This window comes from Coregonus clupeaformis, chromosome 7, assembly GCF_020615455.1.
Source record: "Coregonus clupeaformis isolate EN_2021a chromosome 7, ASM2061545v1, whole genome shotgun sequence".
In the NCBI taxonomy this organism is placed as follows: domain Eukaryota; kingdom Metazoa; phylum Chordata; class Actinopteri; order Salmoniformes; family Salmonidae; genus Coregonus; species Coregonus clupeaformis.
The window spans coordinates 2,698,724-2,723,081 of record NC_059198.1 but is presented as its reverse complement, the minus strand read 5'-3'; the positions used below and the strand labels follow the sequence as shown (position 1 = coordinate 2,723,081).

At 44.5% G+C, this 24,358-nt stretch overlaps 1 protein-coding gene and 1 pseudogene across 1 annotated transcript in view; one reads left to right on the top strand and one right to left on the bottom strand.

The window, feature by feature from the left end:
* Positions 1-253: 253 nt before the first annotated feature.
* On the bottom strand, positions 254-13,273 carry LOC121570727 (annotated as a pseudogene).
* A 3,049-nt stretch (positions 13,274-16,322) lies between these two features.
* The window catches only part of LOC121551532 (zinc finger protein GLIS2-like), a 62,305-nt gene continuing 54,269 nt past the window's right edge, over positions 16,323-24,358 (top strand). The window contains exon 1 of the mRNA XM_041864230.2: positions 16,323-17,155. The gene's annotated coding sequence lies outside the window, so the exon portion shown is untranslated. The remainder of the gene's footprint in view (positions 17,156-24,358) is intronic.

Here is a 24,358-nt window from a genome sequence, read left to right as displayed (position 1 = left end):
CTCTGGGCAGAGATATGGTGAAGAGATACAGGAAGTAGAAGATTTCTTGGAGAGATGATCTCTAGTATGGGGGGGTATGGGGTCGCCTGGGATGGCTGTGCTGCTGGTTGGGGTACACCTTTCCTATCCAGGCGCGTTCTCCTGCTCGCTGGGCATAAATTGCTTGGTTGGTTTTGGAGAAGGTGAAAAAGAGTCTCCATTGGACGACTGAGCCAGGGGACCAGGCTGGAACTGGGTGTGAGACCTCTACTCATGCAGCCCTCTAGAGCAGCAGGTCCCAGAGAGGGAGTGGGTTGGATGGGTGCGTCGTGACCGATGGGAAGGCTGCTGGCTGCTTGAGCTATGTGGAACTGTCAGGTCAACCCATCACCTTTCTACTGATTGTTTTGGTCCGGTTTGAGAAGAAGCAAGAAAGCAAAAAAGAGAGAGACAGAAAGAAGTGTGTATGTGTAAGTATCCGGTTACAGTAGACTATCCTAGTTCAGTGTGTGTGTGAGTCTGATCCGTCTTGCCAACCTAATAAATGTCCATATAGCCAGAGTATTGTGGGTGTTGTACAGGGCCCCCTCTCGTGGCCCCTGTGTGTGATGGGAGGCCTCAGGGCAGTGAGCAGTCCTCTGGCCCCTCGCTGTCGGACGCCGTGTCGGACCCCGCTGTGTCTGTGAGGGCGCGTCCCTGGGTGACGATCACCGCCCGCCGCTGCTCCTCCCTCCCCCACCTTCTCCTGGATGCTCTCAATGTGCTGGATGGCCTGGAGGTGGAGGGAAAGAGAGAGAGATATGGAAGGAAGCAGAAAGTGAGTGACAAACAGCAGTGGCAGACGCAGTGAGTACAGCACCATCTGGTGTTCACACGTGGAAATGCACTGACAATTGCCACCTGACTGAAGAAAAATCTATCTGCAGCATACCAAAAGATAACAGTTGCTAAATTCCCCATAAATTCAGAGAGCGAACAGTTTTTTTCCCTGCATTTGATAGAACTACAATTTCTCCACAGCTGTTGACCGTCTTCCATGTCTCACCTGCACAATGGTGTCCAGGTTCTGGCGAGACGTGGATGCTGTGTTGATGACCGAGGCAGGGCCCATGGTTACCACGGTGACATGATGGGGAGGCGGGGCGCGGGGGCCGACGATGACCGTGGCGTGGTGGGTGGGGGCGGGTGGTGACCTAGGGGCCCACCTGGAGGAACAGGAGGATGAAGAGGTCACAGAGATATACGTTGTGCATGTTAGAGAGTGACTACATTAGAGTCGGACTGCACAGAATCACAGATCTACAAATCACCTTCCATCCCAAATAACTACATATTCATGGGATCAAGATGAGTGATTCTGCACCTCTCCTTGCCCAAACCGATCCCCTAAAACACGCTGTCTGACACTTTCACTCAATGAAAAGCAGATCTTTAGAAAGAGCAAGCCATTTGGTTCAGTCATCCTAAAACGCCATGATGACCTACAACAGATTATATCCAAGCTTTATTATTTAGGTAATAACAAGAAAATATATCAGCACACTCATCTTCCCAACACCTCTTTCCTAGGAGCTTCTGGTGCCCTCTGGTGAACAACAATAACACTAACCATAGACCTTACTATGTTCCTCTCACTAAATGTTCTGCAGCCTGAGTCCAAGTGACACTGTTTGTCATCATGTTGTTCCCTATTCAATCTGAGATGCCACTGGGAGGGAGGGAGAGGGGGAGAGAGACAGTCACCGCAGAGACAGGGATTTCTAGGGCCCTATAAAAATCTGCGTTGAGGAGAACGCTGACGGAATGACGGAATCCAGACATTAAAACGAAATTCAAAAATGTATTGAACTTAGCTGGAAATCAACTACATTTATTAGAAAATACATTCATTTGCCCGAGATTATCCTGACGCACAAAATGCATCAGTGATTCGTATTTTCCTTCAACTTTCTGAAGAGGCAACGGCACAGGAATGTCCATGTCTGTGTGTGCACGTTTATCTACCACTTCGTGTAGCCGCTAGCGATGATGCTAATGTAATGAAAACAGTCTTCTGGTAGATGGAAAGGTTTTCCCCAAAACCTTTAAATTACACGTTAACTAAAAAAGTAGCCTACCTGGCAGAATGATATCATGATTATTTGCATAAATCGAGTGGCCATTTGTTTGGCAAACTCTGCAATCAAATGAGCGCTACAGAAACATTGCTACCCAAACAACAGTCTCTGGCTGGTGTGCAGTTCAATTCAAGGGTAACTACACCCCAAAATCAACCTTTCTTTTTTCCAGACCTCAAAAGTTGTCTCCTGGTGTGGTCTAAGCAATGTTGTGGACTTAAAACATCCAATTGTGTTGTTTTTCTATAAAACATGTGTGACTTTGAGAGCGAAAACCTGAAAAAAACAGAATCAGGCAAAAACAAAACAATATGGGGCTCTAGGAATGATTCCCGGGCTCTCAAGGATGTGTTAGAAACGTAAAGTGATCTGTGCGCGGTAATGGAGAGAGTCGACTGGAAATGTGTCAGAGCTGTTGACCACGGTAAACCTTGAGCTCAGCTATAGGTCATTCTCAGACGGGTTGTGTTGATGTGTTTCCACTGTGGCGATTTAGAGTCTTCCTGACGCCTCTGGAGACAATAATGTATGTCACATCAGAACATATGTCAGTCATATCATTAATGTGTGTGTGTTGATATGTGAGTGTGATTGTATGTCTCTCAGTCTCTTTCTCTCACCTGTGGGCTGTGAGCTGTGGTGCTGGCTCTCTCCTGCTGCTTGGAGTGAGTTCCTAACACATGTTCAGGCTGAGTACCACCGACCACAACACAGCAGACCTGAGTGGTTAACAGAGGTAGGACTCAGACTGGAGACAATAACACGGCCATTATTGAATATGCACAGTCATCTATTTTGCATCTCTGTGCAACATTGCTAATGAGTATGGTCATTAAAGCCTTGGATTGGACACAATAGGGTCTTTATATACTGAACATAAATATAAACGCAATATGCAACAATTTCAAAGACTTTACTGAGAATCAGGAAATCAGTCAATTGAGATAATAATTAGGCCCTAATCTATGGATTTCACATGACTGGGAATACAGCTATGCATCTGTTGGTCACAAATACCTTTAAAAAAAGGTAGGGCGTGGATTGGAAAACCAGTCAGTATCTGGTGTGACCACCATTTGCGTCATGCAGCGACACATCTCCTTTTCATAGAGTTGATCAGGCTGTTGATTGTGGCCTGTGGAATGTTGTCCCACTCCTCTTCAATGGCTGTGCTGTCATGACTTCCTCCGAAGCTGCCTCCTCTCCTTGTTCGGGCAGGCCTCGGCGTTCGTCGTCACCGGTCTTCTAGCCACTGCCGCTCCTCATCTCATCATTCCATTTGTTTTGTCTTGTTTATTACACACACCTGGTTCATATCCCCTCATCAGTACCTGTATAAGTGTTCCCTCTGCCCCCTTGTCTTTGTGTGTGATTGTTTATTGTGGAGGTTAGTTTAGCTCGGTGGAGCGCTTGTATTTTGTATCGCCGGGATATTCACCCGTGTGCCTTGTTGTTTCCAGTGCGCTGGAGTGTTTGACGCATTGCTGCGTACCGCTGTGTCAACGGAATAAACCCGTTATTCTGTTATTTACCCTCCTGCGCCTGACACCTTCAAATCACATCACCACATGGATACTGGATATTGGCAGGAACTGGAACACGCTGTCGTACACGTCAATCCAGAGCATCCCAAACACGCTCAACGGGTGACACTGTCGTCTGGTGAGCATGCAGGCCAAAAAAAAAAAAAAAAAAACTGCCACATTTTCAGCTTCCAGGAATTGTGTACAGATTCTTGCGACATGGGGCCGTGCATTATCATGCTGAAACATGAGGTGATGGCAGAGGATGAATGGCACGACAATGGGCCTCAGAATCTTGTCACGATATCTCTGTGCATTCAAATTGCCATAGATAAAATGCAATTGTGCTCGTTGTCCATAGCTTATGCCTGCCCATAGCATAACCCCACCGCCATCATGGGGCACTCTGTTCACAACGTTGACATCAGCAAACCACTTCGCCCACACAACGCCATACACGTGGTCTGCGGTTGTTTGGCCAGTTGGACGTACTGCCAAATTCTCTAAAACGACGTTGGAGGTGGCTTATGGTAGGAAAATGTACATTCTATTCTCTGGCAACATCTCTGGTGGACATTCCTGCAGTCAGCATGCCAATTGCATGCTCCCTCAAAACTTGAGATATCTGTGGCATTGTGTTGTGTGACAAAACTGCACATTTTAGAGTGGCCTTTTATTGTCCCCAGCACAAGGTGCACCTGTGTAATGATCATGCTGTTTAATCAGCTTCTTGATATGCCACACCTGTCAGGTGGGTGGATTATCTTGGCAAAGGAGAAATGCTCACTAACAGGGATTTAAACTAATTTGTGCACAACATTTTAGAGAAATAAGCTTTTTGTGCTTTTTCTGGGATATTTTATTTCAGCGCATGAAACATGAGACTAACACTATATTTTTGTTCAGTGTAGTTAATCAGATACACAGGGTTCGTACTTACATTGGCAAGTCAAATTCAAGGACTCTTTCATTTTACATTACATTTTAGTCATTTAGCAGACGCTCTTATCCAGAGCGACTAACAGTTAGTGAATACATTTTTTTATTTATTTTTATACTGGCCCCCCGTGGGAATCGAACCCACAACCCTGGCGTTGCAAACGCCATGCTCTATCAACAGAGCTACATCCCTGCCGGCCATTCCCTCCCCTACCCTGGACGACGCTGGGCCAATTGTGCGCCGCCCATGAGTCTCCCGGTCGCGGCAGGCTGCGACAGAGCCTGGATTCGAACCAGGATCTCTAGTGGCACAGTTAGCACTGCGATGCAGTGCCTTTGACCACTGCGCCACTCAGGAGGCTATATAAAAAATCTTCAAGCACATACAGTGGGGAGAACAAGTATTTGATACACTGCCGATTTTGCAGGTTTTCCTACTTACAAAGCATGTAGAGATCTGTAATTTTTATCATAGGTACACTTCAACTGTGAGAGACAGAATCTAAAAATCCAGAAAATCACATTGTATGATTTTTAAGTAATTAATTTGCATTTTATTGCATGACATAAGTATTTGATACATCAGAAAATCAGAACTTAATATTTGGTACAGAAACTTTTGTTTGCAATTACAGAGATCATACGTTTCCTGTAGGTCTTGACCAGGTTTGCACACACTGCAGCAGGGATTTTGGCCCACTCCTCCATACAGACCTTCTCCAGATCCTTCAGGTTTTGAGGCTGTCGCTGGGCAATACAGACTTTCAGCTCCCTCCAGAGATTTTCTATTGGGTTCAAGTCTGGAGACTGGCTAGGCCACTCCAAAACCTTGAGATGCTTCTTACGGAGCCACTCCTTAGTTGCCCTGGCTGTGTGTTTCGGGTCGTTGTCATGCTGGAAGACCCAGCCACGACCCATCTTCAATGCTCTTACTGAGGGAAGGAGGTTGTTGGCCAAGATCTTGCGATACATGGCCCCATCCATCCTCCCCTCAATACGGTGCAGTCGTCCTGTCCCCTTTGCAGAAAAGCATCCCCAAAGAATGATGATGTTTCCACCTCCATGCTTCACGGTTGGGATGGTGTTCTTGGGGTTGTACTCATCCTTCTTCTTCCTCCAAACACGGCGAGTGGAGTTTAGACCAAAAAGCTCTATTTTTGTCTCATCAGACACATGACCTTCTCCCATTCCTCCTCTGGATCATCCAGATGGTCATTGGCAAACTTCAGACGGGCCTGTACATGCGCTGGCTTGAGCAGGGGGACCTTGCGTGCGCTGCAGGATTTTCATCCATGACGGCGTAGTGTGTTACTAATGGTTTTCTTTGAGACTGTGGTCCCAGCTCTCTTCAGGTCATTGACCAGGTCCTGCCGTGTAGTTCTGGGCTGATCCCTCACCTTCCTCATGATCATTGATGCCCCACGAGGTGAGATCTTGCATGGAGCCCCAGACCGAGGGTGATTGACCGTCATCTTGAACTTCTTCCATTTTCTAATAATTGCGCCAACAGTTGTTGCCTTCTCACCAAGCTGCTTGCCTATTGTCCTGTAGCCCATCCCAGCCTTGTGCAGGTCTACAATTTTATCCCTGATGTCCTTACACAGCTCTCTGGTCTTGGCCATTGTGGAGAGGTTGGAGTCTGTTTGATTGAGTGTGTGGACAGGTGTCTTTTATACAGGTAACGAGTTCAAACAGGTGCAGTTGATACAGGTAATGAGAGGAGAACAGGAGGGCTTCTTAACGAAAAACTAACAGGTCTGGTGAGAGACGGAATTCCTACTGGTTGGTAGGTGATCAAATACTTATGTCATGCAATAAAATGCAAATTAATTACTTAAAAATCATACAATGTGATTTTCTGGATTTTTGTTTTAGATTCCGTCTCTCACAGTTGAAGTGTACCTATGATAAAAATTACAGACCTCTACATGCTTTGTAAGTAGGAAAACCTGCAAAATCGGCAGTGTATCAAATACTTGTTCTCCCCACTGTAGTACCCCTTTCCTGAAGTCAAATGATCAAATCGTCCTCTAGTGGCCTCATGGGTGTAATGTTATTTTTTCCCGTAATATATATATACATATAAAAAATTAAACAGCCAAAATCCAGTGTTTCTATGTCAAACGGCTTTGTTATATTTCAGTCTTCTCTGATGTACACTACCAGTCAACATTTTGGACACACCTACTCATTCAAGGGTTTTTCTTTATTTTAACTTTTAAAAATGTTTGCATTGTAGAATAATAGTGAAGACATCAAAACTATGAAATAACACCTATGGAATCATGTAGTAGCCAAAAAAGTGTTAAACAAATCAAAATATATTTTGAGATTCTTCAAATAGCCACCCTTTGCCTTGATGACAGCTTTGCACACTCTTGGCATTCTCTCAACCAGCTTCATGAGGTAGTCACCTGGAATGCATTTCAATTAACAGGAGTGCCTTGTTAAAAGTTAATTTTTGGAATTTCTTTCCTTCTTAATGCGTTTGAGCCAATCAGTTGTGTTGTGACAAGGTAGGGAGGGTATACAGACGATAGCCCTATTTGGTAAAAGACCAAGTCCATATTATGGCAAGAACAGCTCAAATAAGCAAAGAGAAATGACAGTCCATCATTACTTTAAGACATGAAGGTCAGTCAATACGGAACATTTCAAGAACTTTGAAAGTTTCTTCAATATTAAGGGAAAAACACACTGTTAAAATGGGAGTAAATGTGGACAGTGAGAAAGACAGTTTGACTTGCCCAGGTAGCGCTTGCAGTCCTTCATTTTGCAAATCAGCTCGCAACTCAAGCAACTGCTTTTCAGTTTAGACTGAGTATTCATTTGATTTAGCTGTCCAGTGTGCTAGCAGTAAAATTGCCATGAGAAAAAGGTTTGTGGAAAAAGCAACTCCATCACGAGCCTCTCATCATTGAAGGGATAGTTTGCCAAAAATAGAATTATATTTTTTTCACTTGGCTATTATTAGGCTCATGTAGACAGTGAGGAGTGTATAAATAATCCACATGATTGTCTCAGCAAGTTAAATAGATATAACAAAGCATGTTTATGAGTTTTCTGTGATGCAAACTTTAGTTTTTTGGTCTATATCTGGCAGAACTTTTTTGGGGGCTGGTAAAAAGTCTGAGTAGCTGGCGATTTTTTTTAGCTTCCCAAAGATGTTATTTCATGCCCATATGTTGGAGTGAAAGACAATTCAATTTATGGCATGTGTGAAGGTAAAACAAAATAAAATTTTTGGGCAAGTGATCATAATCTTCAGGCAAGTTAAAACTGCTCCCAATTTACCATATGGGCAAGTGCCATTGACAGCTTAATTTCAATCCCTGAGTGTGCATTACCACTAAAACTAATGCATTTCTTTTATAGGCCTTCCCAATGGTACTATGCATTGCCATTCTAATTGATTGGATGCACGTATGGCGGTAGAGATGTTGGCGACACAAACACACTGATAAAGCCTGTCCATGTAGGCTAGCAGTAGCATTAATCTCACCCTGTCCATGTAGGCGCGTGCATTAATCTCACCCTTCCATGTAGAGTGCAACGCAGTAGCATTAATCTCACCCTGTCCATGTAGGCTAGCAGTAGCATTAATCTCACCCTGTCCATGTAGCCTAGCAGAGCATTAATCTCACATGTAGGCTAGCAGTAGCATTAATCTCACCCTGTCCATGTAGCCTAGCAGTAGCATTAATCTCACCCTGTCCATGTAGGCTAGCAGTAGCATTAATCTCACCCTGTCCATGTAGCCTAGCAGTAGCATTAATCTCACCCTGTCCATGTAGCCTAGCAGTAGCATTAATCTCACCCTCGCCATTTGAGATGTTGATGGGTTTGTATCATGTTTTTTCAAATGAGAAAGCAACCCCGAAAATCAGTTTCCTTTGTAATGGAACGCTTTGTATGGAAAGCCAAGTTGTCGTCCTCATAAAATGGTTTTACTGCAACAAACTAACCCAACACCTGTCAATTGAAATGGTGGGAAACAAACGAAAGTGTCTAAATCTCTCACAAAAACTGAATAGAAATAAAATCAATGGATAATTATATCGGAGCAGGAGAGCTTACAATAATTAAGGCTTTTTCAAGGACCAAATTGAGGAAATATCTGAGTTTCAACTCAAGGTTTTCCAGTACTTGATTTTCTGAGCTCCAAATTCAAGTACTTCAATCACTCTGTGCAAACACTGAATATGGTGTGTCCTGACAATTCCTTGTTGTGATTGTGCATCTCTGTTCCTACCTCCTCCTGTCTCAAATGCTCCTCCAGCATCATGCGGACAGAGCGCTCCTTGTCCAGCTGCTGTCTCAGCTCCATCATCTCCCTCCGCAGGTCCTCCGTCTTCTCCTCCTCCAGAATGTCTGGGGAACCGATCCCTTCATCCTTCTCCTCCGCCCCGCGCCTCCTCTTTGGGGAGGAGCCGCTGAACTCCTGTTGGAGCAAGAGAGGGAGCGAAACGAGGGAGGGAGAGTCAGTCATGGAGGACTAAGATAGGGTTGATTTGGACTACGGCGGGTGATTCCTTCCATTGCAGTGTGTTTGATGAACAGTCTATGAACTAAGGAATGGACACAGAAATGTAAACTGAATTTTAAGCGCTGAGAAGAGTAGAACATTTCTCATCTACTGAGGCCAGATTACTATTGTTAAAAAACTAAGTAATGATTCTGAGCACAGAGATCCACGTGCTGGTAGGAACTACTGGTGACACCAAATGATGACTGGGTCTCACCTGAATGAAGCGTTTGAGCTGGCTGTTCTGCTGCAGTAGCCGTATCTTCTCCTGCTCCAGAGAAAAGATGTACTCTGCTGTCTGCTGCAAGATGGCCGCCTGTAGAGGAGTAAACACTGATTCAACTACGACAAAATTATACATAGCAGCAACAAGAGCCTGTACAACTTCAAAGGGAAGACTTGCTAGCAACTTATCAGTACGTGTTACATATCTAGAATCATATGTACTGGGAGTTGAACAGGCATGGCAATCTGACCTTAAAGCTTCAAGTTTAACCTACTAACCCAATCTCCCTGTCTGACTGATCTCTCTAGACTTTAACCTACTTTCCCTGTCTGTCTGACCTCTCTAGACTTTAACCTACTATCCCACTTTCCCTGTCTGACTGATCTCTCCAACTCCTTCCTATCTGACCTTGCTAAAAGTTCTCTCCATTTCCTTCTCTCTTGGACCACAATGTGTGGCGGACTTTTCTGCATTTATTGTGTCCTCTTATGATTTCATTAATGCACGTTGTCTTTTGCTATGCGTTTTTTCATTTGTTATTATCTAATAAACAAGTCAAATCAAAGTCTGACCTACCTTGCTGAGTTTCTCTCCCTTCCTTTCCTCCCTCGGACCCACCTTGCTGAGTTTCTCTCCGTCGCTGTGGGGGATGAGCGTCTTGAGCGATTGGAAGCCGGAGTTGATGCTCTGCATGCGCCGCCGCTCGTTGCTGTTGGCGATCTCCCGACGGATCCGCCGCTCCTGGTCGCGCGCAGTCTCGGGGGTCAGGGGAATGTTCGCCAGGCTGGGGGGAGGAAGAGAAGAGGTCGTAAGGTTACACACTAGGGGTCGAAGGTCTAGATATCAAGCGAGCTCTTCAAGTTGACCTCAAGTCACAAGTTGACCTTTTTGGGCCAGTTTTGAATGGAGTATATATTCAAAACATTTACGTCATTTAGCAGACACTCTTATCCAGAGCGACTTACAGTTAGTGCATACATTTTTATTTTTCATACTGGCCCCCATGGGAATCGAACCCACAACCCTGACGTTGCAAACGCCATGCTCTACCAACTGAGCTACATCCCTGCCGGCCATTCCCTCCCCTACCCTGGACAACGCTGGGCCAATTGTGCGCCGCCCCATGGGTCTCCTGGTCGCGGCCGGCTACGACAGAGCCTGGATTCGAACCAGGATCTCTAGTGGCACAGCTAGCACGCTTAGACCACTGCGCCAAACATAAATGAACCTACTGTGAGAACAGTGTAGCTAAGTATGAACTATCAAAACAGGCCAGAAAACAAAGCATTGTTGAGCTTTCAAAACAGATCCACTGTGATGGTCAATTTCAATGCTAGAAATACAGTAACAACAATGTCATGTGCCATGCTTTGTATGTACCAAGCTGACTATGCCCTGAGAAAACAGCATGAAAGTGCAGAACAGGCTTTGATGCGGTTTTCTTATAAAACCCTAGCAGACGCTTCACATGGCCCACTGCACAACACAATGCTGACTTTCCTGCTAGATCCCCTGGCCAAACCCCATTGTTTCAGAACTCTGAACCCACGGAACACAGCCTGTGAGAATTCCAACCATAAAAGCATTCGTCATCCTGATTTGTTCAGCATGGCTCCCACACATATTCCATTTGGGATGGGAAATGTATAATTGAACTTCCACTAACATCCTCTGTATCTAATGGCAGTATCACTTGGACGCTTTCTTGTAGCAAGGCTCTTATCAGTACTGACTCAGCTGCCTCAGAGCAAACACAGGGAACAATTGTGCAGACACAGATGGGGAGAGAGACCATGTCTGCTGCTTCCTTACATCCCAGAAACCAGCCAGCAAACACAGCCTCTGCCAAATCACGACTGGGTGGTAGCGACTAGCGAGCCCATTCACAAATACAACCACCATAGCTTGACAGACTAGGAACAGTATATTACATGAGTTGCTTTCAACAGGGTTCTCAATGAAAATAAATACAATTCAAATTATTGCAACAGTAACATAAACATATTAATGTATTATCATAAATATATATTTGTAAGTGAGAAATTATGTTTGAGAATGTATTATGGCCATAAAGAATTGAGTGTTGCTTGCACAATTTTATACAAAATCCTACATTCAGAATTTTACACAATTCGAAAATAGAACTACATTTCCCAGACCACGTGCGCAGACCACACTTTATCCCTCATCTCCACCTCCCCTGTCTAGAAAAGGTTGCAAATGCATCGACTGGCCTTCCACCATACACACCCCCTCTATTACATTTCTCAATCGGTTGCGGAATGACTCGCGGCAACACAATAAATCTCAAACGTACCAATCTGTTTTAGAATGTATCGCGCCCACACACTACCGCGTTCAAAAACACACTAATCGAGCCCTCCGCCATTACAACAATGCGACTTCTTCCTCTGTCCATGCCGCAGCATGGCTGAGCTGCGGGATGAAAGACGCAGTGCATATGGCACTAGAGTGCACCAAAATGTGGCCAAGAATACCAGCGAAACTGTGATTTCGTTGCATAAATGCGATTACTTAAACTTTCGCCGTGAATTTCCATAAATTATCAGGAAATGTGAAGTTCCTGGAAAGAAGACTACGCAAGATCCCCCAACACTTTAGCACAAGCATGGCCGCACTGCCCACAATAACTTCAGCGCGCTCCCCAACGAACTGAGCAAACAGTACCCCCTAGGACTTACGTGTGAGCTAAACTCTGGTGCGACACCTTTGTTATGCATGTGCAACCTCTCCTGCGCCTATGTAAATTAGTAAGCTTATCGAAAACATAACGTAACCGTTGGGAAAATATCAAAATAGCCAGGAATCTCTCGTAGCAGCGTGTTGTGCATGTAACCACGTGGGGTATGTTTGTTAGCTACTAAATGTCTCAATTTCGCTAAAGTAATGGTAAAATTACGTTACACAGGAATGCACTGAATCGTCTTCTACCTAATATGAGTACTTAATCGATTTTCAATAAAGATCATATTTGTCTCGCTCCTTGACAGTGGGTCGTGTACAGTACACAATAACATACAGATCATATCAAGCATGTTGCCACGCCACAGTCGCTAAGTGCGCTCCACAAGCAGAGATAAACAAATTGTTATCATATAAAATAAGGCGAAATAGTAAAAGTGCATACACACCTGCAAAGACCCCCAATCACTTCTTTATCCGTTTTCCTAAAATGTTGCAAGGAGGGCACCTTCTGTGCTGGTACCATGAAATACTCCATGCTTTCCTCTCCAGTTGTGTGTCCCCCAATTCCCGGTTCAAATGAATTAGCCAATTAAATCTGTTCCAGTTTCAGGTGCAAATTCCCTTGCTCATAAATCTAGAATAATTTCATAATTCGGAAAATTCCTTATGTAGTAGCAGAGCGCTCGGAGTTGTAATCTTACTCTACTTCCAGCTGATAGGATTCCCTCGTTGTGTGGCGCTCTCAATCTCTCTCTCTTTCCTTCTGCATGTACGTGTGTATGTGTGTAGTTGCAGCTGATCGGATGTCTTTCAAGGCGGGAAACAGCTGGTAGGAATCACACTGCACTATCAAAAGCCTCCTTCCGCGGACAGAGGGACTGCATGATGTAAACAAAGGACTATTTAAATCTACACTGGAGGGGGCGAGGCACGAGTCTGGTGGATTAAATGATAGCCACAAATGTATAATTGTCCGCATTGAGTGATTATAACGATCATTGATGTCATATCTGGAATACTAGTAGCCTAATCTACATTTCTGATGACAATATCTTTTTTTATGAGGATTTTCCATGTAAGTTACCATAAAAAAATAATGTTTGCATGCATCACTTTGTTATTTTAAATCTACGATATTTTTCGAAATGTGAACGATAGAGCGGTCGAAACCAGTCTGTTGTAGGGGCGTGCACTGGTCTCCTCTCACCACTATGAAGCGAACAAGCGGGATCAGCTGACGAGTTGGCTGGGCTCACAAAAACAGCAACAAACTGTTGGGGGGGGGGCGCGAAGGGGAAAAGCGCCGAGAGAAAGAGGCTGACATTGAACAGCTGAATGTGTTCACCATTTTGGTTGTAGGAGAGGAGGAGGAGAGTTACCTAATCGCCACTCCTGCCTTGTTGGTGCGTGCTGTGCGAGCAGAACAGAGCTCGAGCCACAAAATGGGAGCCGTACCCTTGCACCCGGAAATGTGTGTAGCATAAACGTGTGTTACAATGTTGGTAAATTTGAATGCTGATCGTTCGCTGCTGCAACAATTGTTACACTTGCTGCTGCTGCTGTGTACAATGTTGCATGACAGGCTATTACGACGTTATAGTATAGCGCCATCTTTCTCCCAAAACTGCAGGCACTGCAAATTTAGCACAGGATCATTTAGCTACTTATTGACACGCCCAAGCTATTGATTTTCCTATGCTATTAGCGATTAATAGTCTTTATATGACATCATGACAGCGTTCTGTGACAAAGTCTGAATAGATAGGCTGGACATAGATTCATTGATAAAAAAAATGAAAGCCTACAGTCAGCTGATTTTGCTTCTAGGCTAAAGGAGCTCACTGGGTGGTCAGGCTAGATCCTGCTATGGAAAAGGAAGACCTGGCGCATGTCCTACAGCATGATGCAACATGCAACATACACAGTATTGCAGATGACATTGACAATACACAACTATTTTCAGCTACTAAAGAGACATTATCTAGGAAGGCTATTCCATATTCCTATGTAACTTTAATATTGTGCCCATTGGCTACTGAATAACATACATGTAATAAATGGAGGGCAGGAATTATTAGAGCATTTTGCATTATTTCAGAGAACATTGTTAGTGTCATAGCCTACACACATAATTATATGCAATGTAGCCTATTACATAACTAATATGATTAACTATTAAGAGCCTAAACGCATGACTCCAGTCTAATTTCTGATTCTACCCTTCACACCTGAATCTGAGCATTCCCAACAGTATTTATTCAGTAGTCTACCTAGTCATAAAGCATATGAACAACTGGATAAGTTTTACAGGAAAAAACCCTCTGCAACAAATCTAACATACATTGGCAAAGGTGATCATTAATCTGTTATTACATATCTTGCACCAGTCATCATTGTTCATACGCCTACACTGCTCCTCCAGTTCACTGGTAACACACACACACACACACACACACACACAGGCCCTGGGGGACAGCAAGGGACAGGGACGCTGGCATAATACCACAAAAGGACGAAGGCAACACAGTTGAACAGGAATATAATTCATTAGTTGTGTTTATATCATGTTTATATCCTTCAGTCTAACATGAACATAATATGTGTGTGAACATGTTGCTTGGGGGGCTATTGTTATATGTTATAATGTTATCTGTTACAAGTATTTTGCATATATTTACTTAAAAGTTTCTAATATAACAGGTTCACACAAGCTGCTTTATGCACATAGGCCTACACATAAAGGCTATACAGTCAAGTAATGTTGTCAACCTGCCATTATGTTTAGAGTAATGTGATAACTGCTTGTCTGGAGGCTGTGGCGATACACACCGCTTACTGTTCACCTTAAGTAACCTGTTTGTATGGCTGTTTTCATCAATAATAATTATTGACACATTTATATAGGCTATGTTAAGTTGTGTACTTTAGTGTGAGGGTAATTGTTTATGAATTTAACATTTTTGGATGTACCACTAGGTACCAGCCACTAGGTCCAAAGATGTCTGTGCAACATGAGCGTTACATAACTTCATTGTTACTTAACGTTTGCCCCCATACATATTTACCCATATTTGCCCCGAGACAGACACATTCAGCCATTTACATGATCAATTATGAAGTTATGTTGCACTTGATCATCAATCCTAGTCTTGCGAGAGCTAGACCTATGTGCAACCCAGCACTAAAACACCGGACACAACTGGGCGGCAGGTTGCCAAGCGGTTAGAGTGTTGGGCCAGTTACCGAAAGGTCGCTGGTTTGTATACCCGAGCCGACAAGGTGAAAAATCTGAAATCTGTCAATATGCCCTTGAGCAAGGCAGTTAAACCTAATTTGCTCCAGGGGCGCTGTACCACTATGTCTGACCCTGTGAAACAACCCATTTCACTGCATGTGACAATAAAACATTTATTATTATTATTATTATTATTAACTACTCATCAAGATAATATGGCGTATTAATGCTGGGCTGGAACAAAAACCTGCTCACTTTGTAGCTCAGGACCAGATTGGAGATTAAAATTCTAAATGTACTGTTACTGATACGCCCTCTGGTGGTTGGATGAGGTAAAACAATGTTGCTGGTAAACACTTACCTGAAACACCATTATTGCTCTGGGGTTTTTGGTACCCGGAGGCAGTGTATCGGAGTTCTCCCTAAGCAACACAAGTGGGCTATGCCTAATGGTGCACTGCAATAATTTTACCTCATTATTAGGGCTATGGGCCTAGGTATGTGCCGCCTATTGTATTAGGGATTCATAGACTTGCTAGGTAGCCTAAGCACATTGTTTGGTCCCTGTAATTTCCTAAATTAATTTAGTAATTGAATAACAATAACATGACATTAGACAAAAAGATAGGCCTTTATATAGGTATATTTATAATAGTACTATTTTCTCCCATCCTCTCTAATAAACTAAACGCTATTGAATAGAAAATAAGCAAATGTCATTTAAAAGACACCAAAACAATTAAGAAACACGTTTGTTGAATATAAAGAAGTTAAGGGGTTAAATATGAGCACCAAATATGTGGCAAGGAGTTTTTTTTAAAGAAGCTCAGCAATTTCCTGTTTAAACTTGGGAAAACAGAGACGTGTCCACTAACACAGATGCATAAAAACATGCAAACCAATTGTCTCCTAACACATAAATAGCCCTTATGATTTTCTGTATGGTTCATTGTAAGAGTTAAAGAGGGTTAAAGATAAAGGTATGTCCAGGGGAGAGGGAGAGAGCCTTGTTTTGAGAGGAGCTGTGGACTGACTGCCCATGGTGGATGGGCGGAGCAGCAAGCATGCGCTGAGCTGGCAGAGCCGGGGCTAGTCCGCTGCGCGCAAGGAGAGGGAGATCACGGGCTGGCTCTGGTCCTCTCAGACGGACACGGGGAAACCACCTTACCAATCACGTCTCCTTGAGGGCTGAATAGGCGAGAACAGAAAAGAGCAAGAGAGAGAGTGAGAGGCAGGGAGAAATATAATAATATAAAGCTATAAGGACAACACCTCCGTTTGTAACCACAGGGAGTCGGCATCTGGAAACATAACGAGCGAAGAAGACCCCCCCTCGCGACATCTCTCGGCTCTGTATCTCCCAGCACACCCCTCCTATAGCCTACTCCCTGGAGAACGACCACCCATTGAACACCCTAATTGACCAGCGTTGTCATTAAGCGATGCACTTTGAATCCAAGACGAAACCGAACGCGTAATTTTGATGCACATTTTACAACCAGTGATCTTCATTTTCCAAAACGGAACAGTTTAGACTATGGATACAGTTTTGGGTGTTTAGCCTAAATTTAACGGGTTTCTGGTGACGTGAAATTATCTCATCCCAGGTAACTGACATCAACACTATACTATTATCTCTTATTGTTTGTGGAGGAGTCTTATCATCTTCGTTTTATTCAATTTTCCATTTTCTTTTTCAAACCAATGGTCTGGGAACGGACCGCCTCACTCGACACATAATATTTTATTTAGACGTGTCAGCTTCGTTTAGTGCTTCGAACAAGGACAACATTACAGAATTGCAAGGGAAAGGCTTTTGCACAAAAATACTGAGTGGAAAGTTTGTTGCCGGAGAGGGAATAAATCGGAGACATTTCGGCCATATCCACGGGATTTTTCCCTAAGGTAAGCACGTTGCCTTTAGCCTAAAACTCCCCTATATCCTTCCCTCTATCCTTCTCTGTGTGTCGGGTTATTGTTACACTGGATGACATATAGGCGTTACATCGTTTGCTCTGGCAGTTCGTTCCCGTGGTATATTTGATGTTTGTAAATGTGGTCTTGTGTGTCCGAGATACTCGGTGAAATGTGAAATGGGCAGAGTTCAAGGAGGACAGCGCGGACTGACCTAATTTCTAAATCCACAGCGGTGGCCAGCCCTGCGGCGTTGTCCAGAGGCGCCGCCGCTCCGCCTGGACTGCCTGTCATATCTTTCTACGATGGCCATGGCGTAGGCCTACGTGCACCGCCAGCGTCTGTAGAGTTTACGCAGACACCGTGTCATTCCTCATATTCATAGGGACACGAAATGTCTGCTTGACAGTCACACCCTTCAAAAAGTAGAATTCCCCCCAGAAACACATATTTTCAGAGCGCGCATGGCAAGCGAGGCCTGCTCTCCTTGTGGGGTTGAGTCGCCCCAAATAGTGAAGCCATATGTGCGGGGCATGTCAAGGATTTCAGTTCTACAAGATGATGGAATGGAATCAGATCCAGAACCAGAATCAGAACCCTATCGGTATTCTTTCTACCATCACATCAATTTACTGTGATACATTATCAATATTCAAAGCCCCAAACAGAATTGTGCTATTGCAAACCCTAAAGACACAATGTTCTCTCATAACATCAGGTGAACAAACAACACTGGGATCCAATAACGGCACTGTCATGAAATATCACCATTGTTATGTTGCCAGTTCCCAATTTAACGAAACTTAATTCAACGTCGCTCTCAAGGGCCAAGCCCCCAAACCAATAGCAGACCAGGACGGCTCCACAGTACTGAGCAAACTGGGCAGCAGATGATCTGTGTGGGCAGAAGCCTGGATAAAGAGGCTATTTTCCTCCAATTAAGCAATTGCTCTGTCCCTGCGCCTAATTGTGTGCACATTGGGAGCGAGGCGAGCGGGTTTGGGACAGAGCCTCTCCCGATTGGCTGCCTCCCGTGGGCCCTATTGTCCCAGACCAAGCCAGGGAAAAAAGGGCTGAGGCCTGCCAAGGCAGAATACAGTTAACAAACCCATGAGGAGGCCTGATCATTAAAAAACATGACATTATGAACCAAGGCACACTCTTACTTTCTGAGGGGGGTTGGATTGGAGGGGGTTGGTTGGGGGCTGGATGAAAGTTTGAATGTTTTCAAGGGGTTGGGGTTTTCGAACATGTTTCTTAAGTGTATGTGTGTGTAGCCTACTGTGTGTCAAACAGACAGTGAGCATATTATATCTTTATATATATATGAGACTCACTGGAGGGAGGTCTGGCTGGGGGCCCACTGGAGGTTTTGGGGAAGAGGAACAGGAAGAGAAGGGGACTTTGACTCTCCTAGAGAGTTGCCTCCCACCCAGACCCCCTGGCCACCATTTCATCCATAATCCTGCTGTGAACTATGAGACTATATGTGAGGGCCGTATTCCAGGTGCTCTCCACATCTACATAGACACACGCACGCACATGTCTACACACACACACACACACACACACACACACACACACACACACACACACACACACACACACACACACACACACACACACACACTAAACTCTGTTTATCCAATCAGCTGATGAGTGACAGACTGAGAGATGACTGAGATCAGTTATCCTGAGGGTCAGCTGTTTTCAACTGACAGCAGCATGGTTAGGGTGAGACACTCTCTATCATGATCGGTAGAGAGGTCATTTAGGTAATGATTTCCCCACTCACTACAGTATTCACTGCTGCTCTCTGTCAGGCAGTCAGTCAGTCAGTCAGTCAGGCCAGATGTCCACTGCTGTCCAGCTGTGTATCTCTGTGGTGGTGTTCCTATTCCAAGGTCTCACACCTCAATAGTGTGTGTATGTGCGTGCTCTTGTTAGTGAAAATGTGCGCGCACACATTTGTCTGTGAGCTTTTGTAGGTGTGAGTGTGTGTATACACACAGCATTCTGCCTAGCGCTGTGCATGGATTTGTCCTGCCAGCATGCTTGGCCAGATGTGGATAGCTTGGACAGCTGTGTGAGGCAACAGTTGGTGCTGTACAGCTCTTCCTGGTTTGGAACCACAGGTTTGACACTGGTACTTTAACAGTCTAGCCTTTCACTGAACTGCAGTCTTTCTCTGGTCCAGTCATCATTGGGGGGTGGTATACAATAAGGCTCAGTCTCAATATCTACACTAACATTTTACATATAATGAGGAGTCTATTGGGAACTTTAAGTATTATGCTTAGCTAGTACAGTATGCTAGTTGGACCATAGCCTTTATGAAGCATGCCTTGCCTGTGTCAATGAAGGTTTAGTCTGCAAGTATACACAGTGTACTGTACATGCTCTCTGTGGCCAGTTTATTAGGTACACCTAGTACTAGGTCAGACCCCTACTTTGCCTCCAGAATAGGCTGAATTCTTCAGGGCATGGTAACGTTGCTCAATTGGTATTAAGGGACCTAACATGTGCCAGGAAAACATTCCCTACACCATTACACCACCGCCACCAGCCTGTACCATTGGCACCAGGCATGATGGGGCCATGGACTCATGCTGCTTATGCCAAATCCTGACTCTGCCAACCGGGATTCGTCTGACCAGGTCAAGTTTTACCATTTCTTAATTGTCCAGTGTTGGTAATCGGGTGCCCATTGGAGCCGCTTCTTCTTGTGTTTAGCTGATAGGAGTGGAACCCGGTGTGGTCGTATGCTGTAATAGCCCATCCGTGACAAGGACTGACGAGTTGTGCGTTCCGAGGTGCCGTTCTGCACACCACTGTTGTACTGCGCCATTATTTGCCTGTTTGCTGCCCGCATGTTAGCTTGCAAGATTCTTGCCATTCTCATTCGACCTCTCATCAACAAGCTGTTTTCGCCCACAGGACTGCCACTGACTGGATGTTTTTTGTTTGTCACACCATTCTCGGAAAACCCTAGACACTGTCGTGCGTGAAAAGCCCAGGAGGCCGGCCGTTCCTGAGATGCTTGAACCGGCGGGCATGACACCGACGATCATACCACGCTCAAAGTCTCTTAGGTCACTAGTGTTGCCCATTCTAACATTCAATCGAACAGTAATTGAATGCCTCGAAGCCTGTCTACCTGCTTTATATAGCAAGCCACGGCCACTGACTCACTGTCTGTAGGAGCGAACCATTTCCCTGAACGGGGTGGTGTACCTAATAAACTGGCCAACTGAGTGTATGTAACCCACTGAGTGTATATAACCATTCTACCATTTTACTAGCTTCCAAAAGTACTCAAAACAAGTCAGTGAACAAAATATGGCGATGGAGGGGAGTTCCAGCTGGGCCAAGGCCTGTAGGGAATGGCCGGCAGGGGATGTAGCTCAGTTTGTAGAGCATGGCGTTTGCAACGCCAGGGTTGTGGGTTCGATTCCCACGGGGGGGTATGAAAAAAAAGTGATGTATGCACTAACTGTAAGTCGCTCTGGATAAGAGCGTCTGCTAAATGACTTAAATGTAAATGTAAATGTAGTGAGTACTCCATCTGGGCATGGTGTTGTGCAATATGTGGTACCCCTCCACATCCAGAGTTTCATGCCTTATGAACCCACCCTGCACAACCACCGCAGCTATGAAGTCATGCCCCTAGGGCACCCTTCGCCCTCTGAGGGCAGACAGCTGCACTATGGGAAAAGAAGGCGGGTCCTGATGGGTGGATCATCATGCCCCTGGCCTGTATCATAGACAGCCAACCAAGATGCATATTGCTGGGTATAACCACATAGAACTTTAAGGCTTTCTTTCTTTGGGCCAAGCTAAGAAATGCACACAAAAAAATTAATGTAAGAGCTATATTTCCCCAAGATTATGTATGTTGGTAGGATGTAAAGCATATAACAGTCCTGATTTCTTTTGGCCAAGCATATAAATTCCTACTAAACTGAATGGAAGAGCCATGTTTCCCCAAGATGACAGGCAAGAGGTAAAGAATATCAGGCTCATCATTCAACAATAGCCTACAGACACCAAAATATCAAAATCAATAGAAACCACATTCCTGTTGTTGAGAGTACCAACAGACGCTAGAACCTTGAGAATGGTTTAGCAAGAAAAACTTCCAAAAGGACGAATTCGAGGTAAAAAGGGAGTTGGAACACTCAACAAAAGAAAGTCAGAGATTGATTTCTTCTTGCTCACTTTAATCCACTAGAACCTGCACCACTGAAATAAAACCAAGCAAGACAACCAAAGATAACTGTTAGCCGAGCGCTTTTAAGGCTTGCACACATCGCACCGAATGTGGATCTAGCGTTTATCTGCAGATCGTTCAGCCCGCTGTGTTTTAGGGACCACCCGCTGTAGACGTCGGACTGCCAACATTTTTCACGCGATACTACGTGTTAAATCAGTGCGCACTCGGTTCGCAAATTACATTCAGAGGTGCTAAGTACTCTGGGCCAGCAGATGCTATTGGTGTGTCTGAGCCCTTACTCTGTGGATTGTCACAGCCACTGCTTGGAGAATGGAAAGCCCAGTTAGAGACTCTGCGACTGCGTGTCTGATTTAATATCTCAGTGGGATGCCAATAGCTGCCAGTGGATTACCGTTGGCCTGAAAGGCAAAGAAGCAGCAGGGGGTTCTGGATTACAGCGGCCAGTGAATGGCGAGGCACGCAGCGGAGACAAGTGGGGACAAGCCGAGACAACTCACTCACACTCACACACTTATCAGCACCACGAGGGACTCCAGGAGAAGCCCCCCCCACCCACCCACTTATCTGGAGCTATGGATCCTCATGGCGGGAGTGTCATCCGCTCAATCACAGGGTTCAGTCAAGAGTCTGGGTTTCCCAAAGCCTTCCTAGCTAAAGTAGTAGTTTAGATTTAAACAAACCGCAATGTGCAGACGTCATACTGCACTTGACATTTAAAGGCAATTTCCCTGTAATTCTCCCATGTTTCTTCTCACTTACATAAGGGTTTAACACACCGGTTCTTGGTTTAAAGTAGTGGTATTCAAACCTTTTCGTCGGGAACCCCATTCTTTTCACCAGAATTTATGATAACCCCACCCCACCCCACCCCAAATCTAATGACACAACTTAAAATCTGTAAATTCTTATTTTCACATCAACAAATAACCTTACATTCTTTACATTTTCATGTATTGTACACTCAGTGTGCATCTATAGGTCTATCTATCTATACTTGTCAGAAAGGCAAAGTGTCTGGTGCTACTGTGACGTCTCTGATGGTGAGCTGCAGGGATTGTCCCCTCCATGGAGTAGGGAAATGGGATTGAGGGTATAAAATGATGTGTCCCTGATGGGATTTTCAGGACTCAATTAAATCCTGTTAAATTGCAGTTTATTTGTGTACGTGTCTGTTTGTTTGTGTGTCGGAGAGAGAGAGAGAGAGAGAGAGAGAACCTACTGAACTCTCAGTCAACTATGCCCGTTATGTTTGTTGGGACAACTCGGCTGCCACCTGTTTTGGAGGGAAACAGAATCACAATATCAGAGATGAGCAGCTTAATAAAACACAGCTGTTTCTACCAACTGCTGTGAGGAGTTGGAATGGAATGTTACTGCGTCAAACTGATCACAGCAGTAGAATTCTTACTAACTTTGGAATCATCTACAGGTGGAAATGATTAAGTGTTGCTGTCACAGTCTCAAAGGCACCATATGCAGGCACACACACACACACACACCCACACACACAATATGGTGGCTGGTCTCTCTGTGCCCAGCCACAGACTCATGGTGCAGACTGAGACTCCCTGTAGGGAGATGCAGACAGTTCACATGCATCTGAAGGAAGGGGGAATCCCAGGGCATACATGAAGAGAGAGAGCAACCCACATAACCACACCTCATAGACAGAAGTCAAGATACAGTAAAGATGATTAAGTAGGGTACGTATAGATTCCTTTGTTGTAGCATTAGTGATGACAAAAAGGAGGGCCTAGAAGCCTAGCACGTGAGACTACCCGTATAACTCATAGGGTTGGTTTCCCAGACACAGATTATGCCTAGTCCTGGACTAGTCCTGGACTAAAAAGCATTCTCAATGGAGAATCTCAATTAAATGTGCTTCTTTGTCCAGGCATAGGCTTAACCTGTGTCTGAGAAACTGGCCCATACTATCTGCTGCTATGAGACTGGGAGCAGGTGACACACACATATTCTGGATAGTTTCAGCATGAGGTATCTCTGTGTGGGGTGGTGATGGCCAGCCAGACTCCTGGACCCACACAGAGAGTGAAGACAGAACTACTATAAAGACCTTAGCGAAACCTGACTTACTTGAGCTGAGAGGCCAGGGCCCCTATTCACAAAGTGTCTCAGAGTATAGGGGCTCTGTTTTGGGCTGGCAAATGCAATTTCGTCTTGTAAAGACTGGCGCACTGGCATTTTCCAACCCTTACGACAGCTTCGGCAATTTACCTGTCTAACATCAACTGGCTTGCGCTTAGGTGGGAGGGGTGGAAATATTTGAGGTGTGTCCTTAAAAACGTGCGCCAATATGCCAATTTCAGCGAGCGCAACTAGGGATATTTAAGACTGACCAAAAGCTGATCTTAGTGGTAACGCAATTGGTTATGGTATTGATTTTGCCAGCGGAGGTGCATACAGTAGCCTGATGTACATCACCAACGTTTTATTAAAATATCACAAGCAGCAAAACAGTCAACAGACATTCCCCTTTTTTATTTACAGTACCAGTCAAAAGTTTGGACACACCTACTCATTCAAGGGTTTTTCTTTATTTTTACTATTTTCTACATTGTAGAATAATAGTGAAGACATCAAAACTATGAAATAACACATATGGAATCATGTAGTAACCTAAAAAAGTGTTAAACAAATATATATTATATTTAAGATTCTTCAAAGTAGCCACCCTTTGCCTTGACAGCTTTGCACACTCTTGGCATTCTCTCAACCAGCTTCATGAGTTAGTCACCTGGAATGCATTTCAATTAACAGGTGTGCCTTGTTAAAAGTTAATTTGTGGAATTTCTTTCCTTCTTAATGCGTTTGAGCCAATCAGTTGTGTTGTGACAAGGTAGGGGTGGTATACAGAAGATAGCCCTATTTGGTAAAAGACCAAGTCCATATTATGGCAAGAACAGCTCAAATAAGCAAAGAGGAACGACAGTCCATCATTA